Source organism: Falco punctatus, assembly GCF_963210335.1.
Source record: "Falco punctatus genome assembly, chromosome: 8".
Taxonomy (NCBI): domain Eukaryota; kingdom Metazoa; phylum Chordata; class Aves; order Falconiformes; family Falconidae; genus Falco; species Falco punctatus.
Window position 1 is genome coordinate 5,147,502 of NC_137588.1, and position 14,600 is coordinate 5,162,101.

At 39.2% G+C, this 14,600-nt stretch overlaps 1 long non-coding RNA gene across 1 annotated transcript in view; it reads right to left on the reverse strand.

Moving 5' to 3' along the window:
* LOC308068355 overlaps positions 1 to 14,600 on the reverse strand; it is a 156,210-nt gene that overhangs the window by 59,261 nt on the left and 82,349 nt on the right. The window lies entirely within an intron of this gene.

A 14,600-nucleotide genomic window follows, 5' to 3' on the forward strand; every position in this document is an offset into this window, starting at 1 on the left:
GCCTTATCTGTTTTGTTTTGTGTTTTTTTTTTTTTTTTCTTCATTACAGCAGACTGTTACTGCAACCAGGAGACAGAAGAAATGCAGCTCCTAAAGATGTAAATGCGGAGTTGTTTTTAATGGAAAATAAGTCTATTTTTCATTCCTCAGTATTTTCCATTGCTGTGTTTCTGCAGCATGGAAACTGGAAATCTTCCTTTGTAAAGCAGAACAGAGTAACACTCATAAAATTTACTATGCCAGCAAGACAGTTCTCAGTGTGATGTTTAACTGATGACTAAACACCAGCAGTCAAAATCACTTTTTGCAACAGAGTTTACCATGAGCTGGATGTAACATACACCCTAGAGTTTTTCCCCTGCTGAAGAAACACGGGCAGAGCTAGAGTCATGGTATTGCTACACAGAGCATGTCTCCACCTTTCTTGAGCACAAATGCATGTCTGGAGTAAAATTTTGCTCAAAGTCACCTGAAAAGTCACATTGTGTCCCCCTCCCATACTTATTTAATTATTGCATGAAATAAATGTAAATGGATAGAGTATGCTTTTCATTAATAGTATTGCAGTGTTAGTTTCTCAAGGGACAAAAGAAAGATTTTCACTAAAAGGTGAACAGCAAACGACAGTGCCTGAAAGGAAGTTATTAAATATGACCAATTCATAAAGAATTATGTAAACCAGACTTTGCACAATACAGAAGAAAAAATGCAGTGTACTTGTAGTCACTCATTATTGTACATAATAAAGAAGAGGGAGCTTTTATTTAAAAATTGAGATTATACTAGTGCTGCCAAATCTAAATTCACAGAAAATTGAAGTCTAATTAATTTAGTACTTTCATCAAAGAATGCTGCAGAAAAATAAATTCAGTGTCATCTACTGATATCAAATTACCCAAACTCTTAGAATATTTAATGCAAGATAATTGATGCATCTGGGCACATTCATACATTAATCTACTCTCATCTGGCCTAGAAATTGAATTGCCTCACTTCTCAGAGAGCCGCAGCATGCTTGACATCAAGGACAGTACAGGGTTTTCAACCTGGCTTGTTGCAAAGTTATGTAAAAGACTGACATTAGGTTTAGACTCAGTTGAAAAATATATTTACCCAGGAAGTTTTAGGTACAGGAAGAAACCCTGAAATACAGAACTGTCCATAGCAGCAAACTTTAGGCACTGAAGAGGATCACCTAAACACTGCCTTAAGGCTACATCAAAATTTTTATTTCAAAATATTGGTGCTTAAAATGAGACATCAATTTTATTTCACATAGCCTAACAGACAAAACCGGTTGGAAGCCAGCCTCACACTCTGTTTCAGAGCTGTTCTGGGAAACAAATACAGTAGCACCACTTGCATCCTGCATTAAACAACAGCTTGAGTTACAGGTAAAATTGTTCATTACTCCTGCAGGTTTATGTCACTGTTAGTGAAGGATGCAATGAGGAAGGGGGAACTTCCTAGGAATGAATTACCAGGTAAAGACCTTCCAAACTGCAATGGGACTAGCAACTTAGATGACTTGTAAAAAGCTAGCCACAGAAATCTCAAGCAAGATTTTGCTGTGAAACTCTCTAAGGAAATCTGTCTTTTGAGCTCCACATACACCTCCATAAAGGCATCTTTGAAATGCTTCTTTCATGGGTTTCTCTTTTCCAAATTAGATTCACTGAATTTGTCCTATATTTTTTCAATTTAAAAATCAAACAATCTGCTCTCTGTTTGGGAGGGAGCTGGTGCAACAGAGTGGTTTGTACATAAGAGTGATAAATATCACTGTATGGTCAAACACTGCCATAAGGAGGACACAAACTAAAACTCTGACTTCAAAGGCTTCTCTAGGTAGATGTAATCCGCACACGTCCAGAATGTTAACAAGTCAGCCCTATAGCAGACCTGGATGAGAAGCACATTCCTCTGTCAAGGACCCCTGGTGCAGAGTCCCATGAAAGGCCTGTTGACAGTCATCTGGTTTTGCACACAGGACACCTCGCTTAGAATGAGAGAGCAAAGAGCCCTGTGTAACAAAGAGAAGCCAGAACCAAACAATTTATGGCTGAAATGTGAAAAATAAATTTAATTCCTTGTTGCAAAGGCAGGAGACCATAGCGCAAAGGCACTCAATTCTCCCAAAGAACATATGTCCAAATGACTCCCAAAACACATCAAAGATTCAAATAAGATCACTTTCAGCACGCCACACGAGCCCCATGGCTGATGTGAGGAAGGAGAAATCCACTGAACAAAAATTTCTAGGAACATCCCATCTGTGTCTCTTCTCATTTACAGAATAATACTTTCCTAATGCTCAGCTATACAAGCATATTCTCTCCAGGGGTTTCCAAAATAAATAAAGCATAGTGATTTGCTGCCTTTAGCGTGAAGGCAGCGTGAATAGAACAAAAGCAGGTAGGCTCTGGAGAAATACAGAAAAGCTTAAAGAAATATTTACAAAGACTTGAAGCGTAAGTGTTAACATGAATATAGATTGCATAGACAGTATTCCCATGAAAACACACAGTTCAAGTGAGGCTCTTCCAGCCTGGGCTCACAGATTAAAAGCAGGGTGTGAAACATTTAATGTTCCTGGACTTCCTCCTTTCCTCCCCACCCAAGCCTTCCAAATTTATCTGGAAAGCAGATATTTTTCAACAGCTAGCATTCTATGGAGGAAAAAAATAAAAAAAAATATCTCTAATCCGGAGTAAATACATACACCGTAGAGAGAATCTGGCAACGCTTCTACTGTCTGGGTCTTGTTAAACTCCTACTGACACTCATGCTTGCACTGTGCAAAAGAACAGAAAAGGTCAGGTGCATTCCTAAACTAAAGTGGTGCCAAAGTTTCTTTTAGATAAATTTATGGTCAGTCATTTACATATATAATTAATTTATTGAGCTTTTCCTCAGAATTGTTGAAATTAAATGTCAGTTAAATAAATTATGCAACAAAAATTGTGTATATACAGCAAAGAATTCAGACAACTCAATGCTACAGAGGCATTCCTCACACTCAGTACTCAGGATTTTAAGGACAAATCATCTCTGTTCTTGAGTCTGCTTTTTGGCAATGGAAGTCTACAAACTCAAATCAATTTTTTATTGTGAAAATTAGCAGGGTTTATGTTTAGACTTACAGTATTCTTATTGGAAGGCTACTCCAGAAAGGTTTTAAAGCTTCTTTCTACACTCCAGATTAAAACAACTGTGATCCAGTCTATACACATCTGTTCTTGTGCGAACCTTGACTGAGGGGAAAAAAGTCCTCTAACAAATAGCTGGCAACCACAGCAGCGACCTTAAAACCGAGCTTTGCAGCTGAAGCAAACCAAGGTCCTCTAGTCTCTCCTAGCCCCCCTGACCATCTTGGTAATAGCTTACTGCATTTACTTCACCTTTATTTTTCTCTAATGTCTGCATCCAAATGGCATTAGGGCACCAGTGTTCTGGGTCATTTCCAAAAGGCCCTTTGTACACCACCACTTGCACCCCTCCATCAAGCCCCTGTGTTCTCACCTCATCGTACGACTGCAGCAGCTGTGCCTGCATGAACAGGAGGGGAAGGAGGAGGAAGCACGACACCTCAGCTCCACTTTGAGACAGAAGAGAAGTTTTAGCCAAGGAGGGAAAGCACAATCTCCTCCTTCAGCCCTTGTTTTTCACCCCTCAGTGAGCACCCTATGAAGTGCTGAGGTGAGCGGTGCCGGCAAGATCAGTGGAAGAGCACTCCGGTATGGTGCAGGGAGGAGTTCCCGAACCGGAATCATCTCAGGGGAATGAGAGAGACACTGGGAGCCCACCACGTCTGCCACAGCAGCTGGTGGGGCTGGGACCAAATACAGCCAAGGCTCCCCCTGTACAGCAGCAGCCCCTGGGGAGTGCTAGCAGCCAGGGCTGGCAAACAGGGCTAGGTGTTGCAGCTGGCATGGGAAGGGCACTGAAGCTTTGCCAGCTTGACCAGAGAGCAATAGTACCCACCTGGCAGAAAGCCATCGCCTCTCAAATGTCTGCACCCACCATGGCTGACACGGCTGCCCAGGCAGAGCTTTGGTGGGAAGGCTCAGCCACGCTCCTGAGGGAGCACTCCTGAGGGAGCACGCCAGGCAAGGGCCGCCTCAGCTCAGCGGCAGAGCTGCAGGGCCTACCAGGGAGCCTGAGGGAAAGCGATAAGGGGCACTGCACCCTGCCTCCCTGGGACAGGCCTGTCAGGCGCACGGTGACTGGGGGGATGATAAACCCCCAGCAGACTCTGAACTTGGTTGAGACTTGATGCTTCAGCTGGGTGCGCATAAATCTATGGGGCCCAATGGGACCATCCCAGAGTACTGAAGGAGCTGGCCTTCTCTCATCACAGGACCTCTCTGCTATTTTTTAGTGGTCTTGAGAGTCTTGAGAGGTCCCAGTCAACTGGAAGCTGGCAAATACTATTCCAATTTTCAAGAAGGGTAAGAAGGAACACCCCTGTAATTACAGGCCTGTCAGTCTCACTTCAGTGCCTGGTAAAATTACAGAGGTTATTCTGGGAGTTATTGGAAAACACCTGAGACACAACACAGTCATTGGACATAGCATGGGTTCATGAGGAGAAGATCCGGCTTAACCAACTTGATTTCCTTTTATGACGAGGTCACCCATCTCGCCGGCCAAGAGAAGCCAGCAGATGTGGTGGGGGGTGGATTTTAGCCAAGCTGTTGGTATGGTCTCTCACAGTATCCTCTGGATGACCTGTCCCGCTCACAGCCAGACAAGCCCATGACACGCTGGTGAGCCGTTGGCTGATGGGCCAGGCCTAAAGGGTTACAGTAAATGGGGCTACATCAGGCAGGCAGGCAGCCACCAGTGGGGTTCCCCAGGGCTCAATTTTAGCGGCAGTGCTCTTCAGTGTTTTTATAAATGATCTGGATGCAGGAATCAAATGTACATTAATAAGTTTGCCGATGATACTAAACTAGGAGGAGCTGTGGACTCCCTTGAGGGTAGAGAGGCCTTTCAGAGGGGATCTGGACAGACTAGGGAGCTGGGGAGTCGCCAAACAAATTATGAAATTTAACAAGAACACGTGCTGGATTCTTCATGTGGGATGGGGTAATCCTACTTATATGTACATACTGAGGGGTGAGGCTGGAGAGCAGTCCCATGGAAAGGGATCTGGGGGTTTAGGCTGATAGCAAGTTGAATAGGAGTCAGTATCATGCCCTGTCAGCCAAAAGGGCCAAACGTGTCCTGGGGTGTACCCACCAAGCACAGTATGGTGAGCCCGTCAAGGGAGGTGACTGTCCCACTCTGCACCAATGCAGCCCCACATCAAGTACTGTGTGCAATTTTGGGTGCCTCAATATGAATAAGATGTCAGACTATTACAGTGCATCCAGAGGACGACAAACGAATTCTTAAGCACACTGATGTTTTTCAAAAGGAAGGCAGGTGTGGTAGTGCTAAATGAGCATATGCACCTCCTGTAAAGATGAAGGGGTGGGGTATTTTTGTTTTGTTTTCAAGAAAAAACTGTTAGTAAAGCTTTCTTGTAACATCTTCTAATCTTGTATTATAGCTATAGAAGAACTATACTTGATGTGCCGATACTTTAGTAAACTTCCTGCTTTCCAAGCAAGTGCCACTTGTACTAACCTTATGCTACTAATTACCTTTGCTATATATTCTAGATGAAAGGACATATGCACAATAGATGATAAATGAAAGCAGTTGTTCCTTAAAGCCACATTAATACGGCAACAACTGAGCTTTGAATCTTGGCGTTGAGTTCTGTACATATTGTCACAGCAGTTTCTCAAAGGAATAAACTAGACCTTTAAACTACCAACAAAGTACATCTGTGAAATCATATTTTCATTTCAGTTCAGTGGAAGTTTTACTACCAACTTCAATAAGTCCAGAGACTGCATCTTTAACCATATATTTCATCTAAAAGTCTGCATTGAATCACATCACACTATAAAAAGTCTTTGAAACGGTGGACACTCCCTAGCACAAACATAACATGCTGTGGATGCTTCTAAATCACCATTAGTAATGTCCTGTCTCACATTCACACCTTGCCCAAACAGAAGCACTTACAAAGTTCAGGTGAACTGCTAAATGGTCAAAGTTAAACAAATGTGGTTTAAATCTGTTCAACACTACTGCTGAGACACTTCAGAAGGTAAGCAGACTTTAGTTTCTGTTAGCTGAAGGATGTTGAGGTACAGCAAATTTAAGTCAGCATATACTTTTAGTCATGGCCCATGTGTTTAGTTTAGAAGTAAAGGAGGGGAGGGGGAAAGTTTAAAAAAAAAAAAATAAAAAAAAGGAACTTATTTCCAAAAAAAGATTCATCTCTGGGGATGTCTAAATAGCCCTAATTCAGAACAGACACTTGATTCAACAGATTACCCTAAACAACCTATCAAGAAATTCACTTCTCAAAAATAAAAATGTGTCAAGTCCATTCGTGTGAAGAACAAGATTTGGCTTTTGTTTTTTGTTTTTTTCCTACTGAGATGTTTTGAATCAACTGCTTTTCAGAACTGATATGCCAGCAGACAAAATGGGTTTCTGAAGGATTTTACAGCTCTCCTTTTGCCATAATTAAACCACAATAAAATGCTGAATGGAAAGATAGTTAAAATTCAAAATAGAGCATTTTAGTGGGAAATTTCTTAAATTGTTATGAATTTTATTTAACATTGTTATAAAGAAAAAAAAAATCTTCTTTATTGTGTATGTCAGGGTTTTCCTGCATTTGGCAGAACTGTTTAGTTAGAATTTTGTTGATGTTCTGACTCTGAGGCCAAAAGTAGAATTAAGCAGTAATCAAACATTTTTCTGTTTCCCAAACTAGTACAAAAGTCAAAAAGCCCTCAAAAGTTTGAGCCTGTTCTTCCTCAGCAAATTGATGCCTCTCACTTCAAGGCTTGGACAGAAGATGACATCACAGGGGTGTTTGGGACATCTACCCGGTGGAACGCCAAGGTCAGGAAAAGTTTTAGGGACTTGAGTTGCAACAGAGGGCAGGGGTGTAGGACTGCACATGGGCAAAAAAAATCTGACAGTAATGTCTTGCATTGCATAGAATTGTTTCCAGGAGGTATTTGGGAACAGTGGTCCCTGTTTGCATGCTTTACTGTTCTCCAGAGGAGGGAGGCTCATTAAGGAGCCTGCTGTAGTTCTAATTTGTAGCATATGAATATCTCTGATATTTAGTTTCAAGTACAGAGCTTTTTCAGACAAGAGAGGATGAATGAAAAAGCAGTATTTTCACAGGCTACAAACCCATATACACTAGTTCAAACATCCAGAAATTAAAGGGAATCAGACCCAAAATTTGAGTAGTGACTGATCTACACATTCTCAGACCATCTTGGTGACAACTTTTTGGAGAATGTTAATAGATGGCATCTTGGGTGATAATGGTCATAAGCTGCAATGTTCAAAATGAGCAATAAGAAGGGCCAAAATAAACATCATGGATCTCTAAGATGCAGACTTCAGTAAGCCCAGAGAATTGGCATGTGAGCTCTCATAGAAAGTAAATAAAAAACCAGAAAGAAACAGAATTGGATATTTCTCAATGGCAAGGCAGATGAGAAAACAGGAGTTTGAAATAACTGAGAAGCCAAGTAACAAACTGGGATAAAACCTCCCAGGAGTCAGTTACAGGAAGACAATTCTAGCCCAGTCCAATGTCTCATCTCCTTCTGTCAATCTCTTAATAATAATAATAAAAAAAAAAACAAAACCAGAAACAAAAGGCATAAGAACAAGCAGGTAGCTAAAAAAAAAAAAAAAAAAAAAAAAAAAAAAAAAAAAAATCAGTCCTGGTGGTGAGAAGGTACTATTTTGAGCTAAACAGGGAATTAACACTTTAAAGATTACTTAGCTACAATGAGTATTTTGAAAATTGGAATCTCACATATTTAGAAAATTGGCTCTTGTTATCTCAAAGGCATTAAAATTACCTTTGAGAACTGGTAGAAATTATAGAAGACTGGAAAAGGACAAATATAGTGCTAAACATTTAACATGATGCGTGTGAGAACTCAGTTCCAGGAAAAATAGGGGACTGTCTTAAGCCCATAAGGATAAAAGGATCTGAGTAATATCCAGTCTGGATTTGTTGAGAACAAATGGGGTATAGCCAATCCAATATCTTTTCTGGACAGTAGTATAAGCCTTGCGGATAACAGAGAAATCTCAAATTTAATAAAAGCTTGCCCTTATTTCACATGACAGTCTGACAAACTGGAGAAAGAAGACATTGACAAAACTAGTAAGTGGAAGGTAGAAACCCCAGAGGTTTTATTATTGATCCTCTGACAAGGTGAAAGTGGGGCTGTATGCAGAACACAGTGTTCTTCTGTCTGCTCTGGAGCCAGTGCTTCTCTCTATTTCAGTTAGCGATCTAGATGACAGAACTGAGACCATGCTTATCAGATTTTCAGGAGTATGCTGGAGGACAAGGTAAGAATTTAAAATGATCTGAGAAGCTGGAGATCAGGACTGGAAAAGCAGAATTCCATTTAACAGGAAGAACTGCAGAAGTACTGCACCTAGAAAGTCACATTTGTTCCAGTCACCTGTGAGCTCTGTCCTCTGAAGAAGGGACATACGGGTGTTACTTTGCATCACAATCAGAATGTGACTCATTGATGTCATACTCTGAAGAAAAGACAAGCACTACAGAGAAACAGAAGGCTACATTAAAAAAAAAAAAACAACACAGTGGAAGAATTATTTCACCCAAAACAAAGCATTATTTGAATTGTTGCCACTACAAGAAATTTGTAGATCATTTGAAAAAATGTTCAAAGGGAAGCAGTATAAATGATTTAGAGATCAGATGTAAGTAGATTTTTTAATCAATAGCTTAAGAACATTGGGACAGAAACTGGACTTCAAACTGTACTCTACAACTTAGAGAATAAAGCTGAAAGAAACCAAGATGTATGAAGGAGAGAAGAATTGCTTAAAGGGCAGAACATATAGAAATGGGCTTCAAATACATGAAGACAAAGCAGAATATATTCTCCATGTTCACTGTGGACAGAGAAACCAATGGCAGGCCTAAAGTAGAAAGAGGGGGAAGAAACTGGACTAGACCACATTTCCTAACAATAAAGATAGCAAAGCCATGGAACAGACTGTCTGGAAAGATGGTAAAGTCTTAACACCAGAAGCCTTCGCAAAGAAGCTAGGAAAACCAAAACCAAACCCAAACCTGTCCAGAATGACACAGATATGCTTTGGCTCAGGAAAGTTAGGTGATCTGTGAAGTGTCTTTGATCTATTTTTCTGGGATTCTAAGAAAGATGCATTAGGGACTACCTAATCACACTTCATAAATAAACCTGTAATACCAATGGTACATCAGAATTAAAAATAATTTTCTTATTGGATTTATTTAGCTACTAAAACAGAGCCAACAAAAGTATTGCAACAATGACAAAACCTCAGTGTATTAAAAGTATAGACATGCTAACAAACCTGAAAGGGTTTTCTTTTTCCCCTTTAAATGTATTGAAAAATATGTCAAATGCTAGTAAACCGTAAGCAGATCCTAAAAGCATGCCAGTAAGTAATTGGCAATAAATAGTACTCACTCAACATACAGACAGACTTCTATTCTAATTCCTTAGAGCTAGAGTCTTCCAACCATAAACTAATCGGTCCTGCAGGATATCAAGAGCTAAACATTTTCTGTAGTGTCCAACACTGCTTGGAACTAGCTGTGCCCTGGAGAAACAGACTGGAAATTTATTTTTTTTAGTGAGGACCTAGGAACCTCCTTCCTGTTCTTGGACTCAGTTTAGCCAGCTCTCCTAAATTGCGCTGAAACCTAAAAATATCCCACTGACAACACTGAATGTCAAAATGGAATTAGGTGGTGGTATTTGGCTTATACCAGGAAAGAGAATTACCTATCACCAAGGGAGTTTAAGGGGATTATGGAAGAGTGGGAAAGTCTCATAGCACTCCTGCAAAACAGGCACTGTTTTTAAGTGTTGTGCAAGAAAAATACTGCTTTAGGATTAACAGAGGCTATAAGCAATTCCATGCATTTTTAAGAATGAAATCTAGAAGAAAAATCATGCTGACTTTTAAATTTGACAGTCATGAGGCCTTTTGAAAATCATTAAATTATGGCTTCTAAACAAGTTATAGAAACTGTATATAAATGGCCATCCTGCTTTCATACCAGATGAGGGTTTCTTTAATATATTTTTATGCTAACTCATATTTATTGGGTTTAGCTCTCTTATAAGTATGTCAAGACTTAATTTTACTGTAAATATCTGTGATGAGGACATAGAATTGCAAACACTGTGTTCAAGAAAACAAAATACTGAATTTCTAACCAGCAGGTCTGACACCAATCTGGAGCAACACATATGAGTAGCAGAGACACTGACATTAAGCTGCTGGTTTTTCCTGACTTAGACATGCTCTTTGCTAAGCCCTAAAAGGAGGTAAAGCACAAAATTTACATCATACACCACTGGGAAAAATGGAAAACATGGATAAAAGGAATACATTTTGACCTAAAAAATAGGATTTTTTAAATGTAAATAGTGCACAGTACCCGGAAATTCTTAGTGCAAACCCAAGTCTGACAAAGCTACCTATCTGTATTTCCCTTCCTTCTATTACAATTTATCAGTCTTTTTACCCTGATGATCGTGTTGAGAAAGAACTATTAGATTTTGTGACACAAGTTACACAAGCAGCCCAACACAGGTGCAATCTTATGGGAGAGAGGTAAAAGAAGTCAATACCTCAAGGCTGCAACTAATTTAAACTTCTGATGACTCAAATACCATTCTGGTATTTTATCTCCTTGCAGCAGAAAGTACTTTAGCCTGTAATATTAACCTCCAAGTATTGCAACTCATCCAAGCTAATTGGAGAATCAAATCCTTAAGCTGGCATAATAGAAAAAGAAAAAGTCTCAGGATATTTCATTGTCAGCATTATACAACACCATTCTTTCATTATCTTGGAAGAGCAAAATAGTTGATTTTACATCCATTTCAAACTCCACTATGTGTACTTTGGCTACAGTAATAAACATATTAAGCAACATTCAATTTTCTATTGTTCTCAGAAAGAGAATTTATTTGTGTTGTAATTCTTAACAGTGGACCCCAGCATCACAACAGTGAGAGTGAAAGAAAATGCCACATTATTTTTATAGTTGACATACAATGACACAAATTAAATGGGGTTTTTTTTTGTCCCCAGTTCATTTTTCTACTGGTGAAGTATTCTGTAGACTAACTACATCATTTATCACCATAAACCCACAGGAATCCAGCAAAGAATTTCTATCTTTGTTCGAATTCAGGAAGTATTTTTTAAATCATATGACTGTACAAATAAATAATGAATTTTGCCTTTGAGAAAATCTCCTTAGCTACTAAGGCTGACTTCACTTTAGAAGTCTCCCAGATCTATAAAAAAATATACTCTGCATTAGTTTTGTCCTTCCCTCGTATTTTGATCTCTGATCCTCTATTGATGAGAAAATGTCAGTTCACAGTTGACTTTGAATAAATCCTAATTCACACCAGGATGAGTTAGTGCCCACTGCACATTTTGAAGATGGCATATGCTTGCACTTTATAGTTACTGCAGAGTCAAAATCAATTTCAACATCAGCTTCAACTTTCATGTATTCTCAAATATTTGTGATAAGTCTCTGACACTAGAGAAGGAATTAGCCTCCTCCTTACTTATTAATGAAGCAAATTGCCTTTCCCCTGCCCCACCCTATCAGTTCTTTAAACACATTGGGTTAGCAGTGTGGACTCAGTCCTCTATTTTCAGTCTCAGACTTTTACAGACACTGTTGAGTGTACAGAGAGAACGGTTGGGATAAAACGAGAAAACGTTTCTTCCACTGATGTAAAAAGCCATTCATTTTTAATTGATCAAGAAATCCAACCATTTTAAAAACTCTTGTTATGCTTAGTGTTCTTTTCAATTTTGTGTGCAAGGGCCCTACCCATTTTTTTTTTCTCATTTTATGAAGGGTTGAAAGCTGTAAACTAAGTAGTATAATAAGTATCATATTCACTGTTTCTGGCTTAAAGCCTTATCTGACTTGATACCGGGGCGGGGGGAAGAAAAAAAAAGAAAGAAAACCCCCACAAATTTTCTTTCCTTTTTTATATATAGTAAGAAAATTCAGAAAATATATAACTCGAGGGAAATAGTCATACATGATTGATCCCCATGTATTCTTATGAAAAAACAGAAAGCCTTTTGGAGTTTCTTCTTTCTGGAGTTACTTTCCAGAGCTCAGAGCTTGAAGTGCAAAGTTCATCATTTTGCTTTTGACTTCATTCCCTCAACACTGATTCTCACTAACGACTGTCCCAGTGTTATGCTCAACAGATGAATAGTCATCCCCATGCCAAAATATTCCACTGGGGATTGTGGTATATGCTACAACACTAACTACTGCACTAACCCACTCTCATGCATAGACACTCCCAGAGTGCCTCTGTCTCGTGTGTAGAATTCTTGTGCTCTGGTTCAAACCACATCCTTCTGAGCATCAACAGAGATACAAAAATCTACAGGGACCACAGTAGTACTGGCTTGCTGTATGGCCATAAGTAGGAATCATAAATATGATTTAACAGCTACAGTTAGATTTTTTTCTGCATAGGAGGACATTATGTAACCTGATACAATGCAAGGACCTGGTTATGCACAGGGAAAACTTCCTAATTCCAAGAGATGAAGTGTTTGATGGAAGACTTAAAGAGCTCATTAGCTTACAGAATCCAGGCTGTGCCAGAAGCATCACACTAATGGCTGGTGCACGCAATTCATACACAGAAAAGTTGTAGGAAAGAATCTGGATTCCACCTCTATCAAGCAACAATGCAGCAGAAGCTTGGAGTGAGAAGGGCTGGAGGAAGAACTCACTTGTGCTTTTTCATCTCTGTGAAAGCTGTGATGCAGAATACGGCTAATTCAAGGCAAAAGTCAAGATAATGTCTCATTTTATCTCACTAGAACATACACTGCTCTCCAGGGAAAAAATCTTATTCCAGAATACATTAAGAGTAGTAAGACTGCCATACCTGAATGAATTTTTTAATTTTGTTTTCACATGAAGATATTAAAAAGGAAGGAAAACTATGAAAAAATGAATACTCTGTAACAAGAATTTGACTCTTCATTCCAATAATACTGTAAATTCCATCTTATATTTATCCTGAGAGAGCAGAACTACTCTCTGCAGCTCCATTAGTGCAAATATCTACACTGCTGTCAAGACAATTACACCTCCATTTCACTGAACAAAATCCATATATTTTTTTTCTCCTCAAGTTATTCAAAACTATGAAACAGAAAAAAACCCTGAGTGAATCATGGGATCAAGACAGATTAGAAATACAGGCTCCGGTGATAAAGTAGTTGAAAAAGAAGTGGCTTTGAATTACTTATGAGGAAAAGGATTACGTAACAACTTATTTAAATTGTATCATCATAGTTACAGAGTAAACTTGCATTAGTAACTATTCAATATATTTAAAGAGCAAAAAAAAGAAGTTTTAAAACTACATAATATTTGGAGATGTTCCTTCAAAAGTAAACCCCATCTTTAACAAGGTGAAAGACTGCAAATTAAAAACTACAGTGTTTGTTGTCTGAGTTTATCATGTTGTCAAGGTAGACCACTAAAATCACAGTATAGTTGGATCTGTTGCGCTACAACACAACTACTTCTCTACATTATTAAGGACTGAGTTCCCATACCATGAGCACAGATGAGTTACACATAGCCTATAAAGAAAAGTTTTAATTACAACTGTTCGTGAGAGCTATTTCTGAGACCTCATCCATTCTTGCAGCTGTTGAAGAACCAAGATGAACAGTAACACCAAGGAGCCAGAATCCTACACAACTATAAGAAAATACTGTATCCTGGAGCTTTGTCTACCTAAAATAAATCAGTGCTGTATACTGAACCCAGAGTTACTTCACTGAAGACAACTGGTGCTGATATGTCACCCATTAAGTTGCTTGCCATAAAGAAAATCCCAACAATACTATCCCAGAATAGATCTGGAAAGAAAAGGGGGAAAAAAAAAAAAAACAAAACAAAAAAACCGAACCAAAACCAACCCAACCCAAAACAAAACAACCCACAGGAAAAGCTCCTGCTAGCTAACTTGCTTGCTCTCATTCAGAGGCAAAAAGTCACCACTTTTTAAACCTTAATGACAACAGATTGGAGCTACAAGGATTTAAACCTACAGAGTTCAAAGAAAAGCCTTAGCATTTAAGTGCTCATCTCTACTAAGGGTTAACCAGTGACATTTCAAACATCTTGTAGTCCACACAGGCATCCTTAACCCCTGACTTCTAACTCAAACTGGCCAGCCTTTCACTGACCTAGGCCAGCACCAAGCCTAGCAGGATCCTGCATGCCAGGAAACATCACCCCACATAGCTCAGGCAGCACTTTGCATCACAGCTGCTCCTAGCCACTTTCACATTTGCTGTCACACAGGTAAGTTTGAATCAAAAGCACAGCAAAGACACATTGCAAGTTATAAAACCAATTAAAAGAAAAACATTAC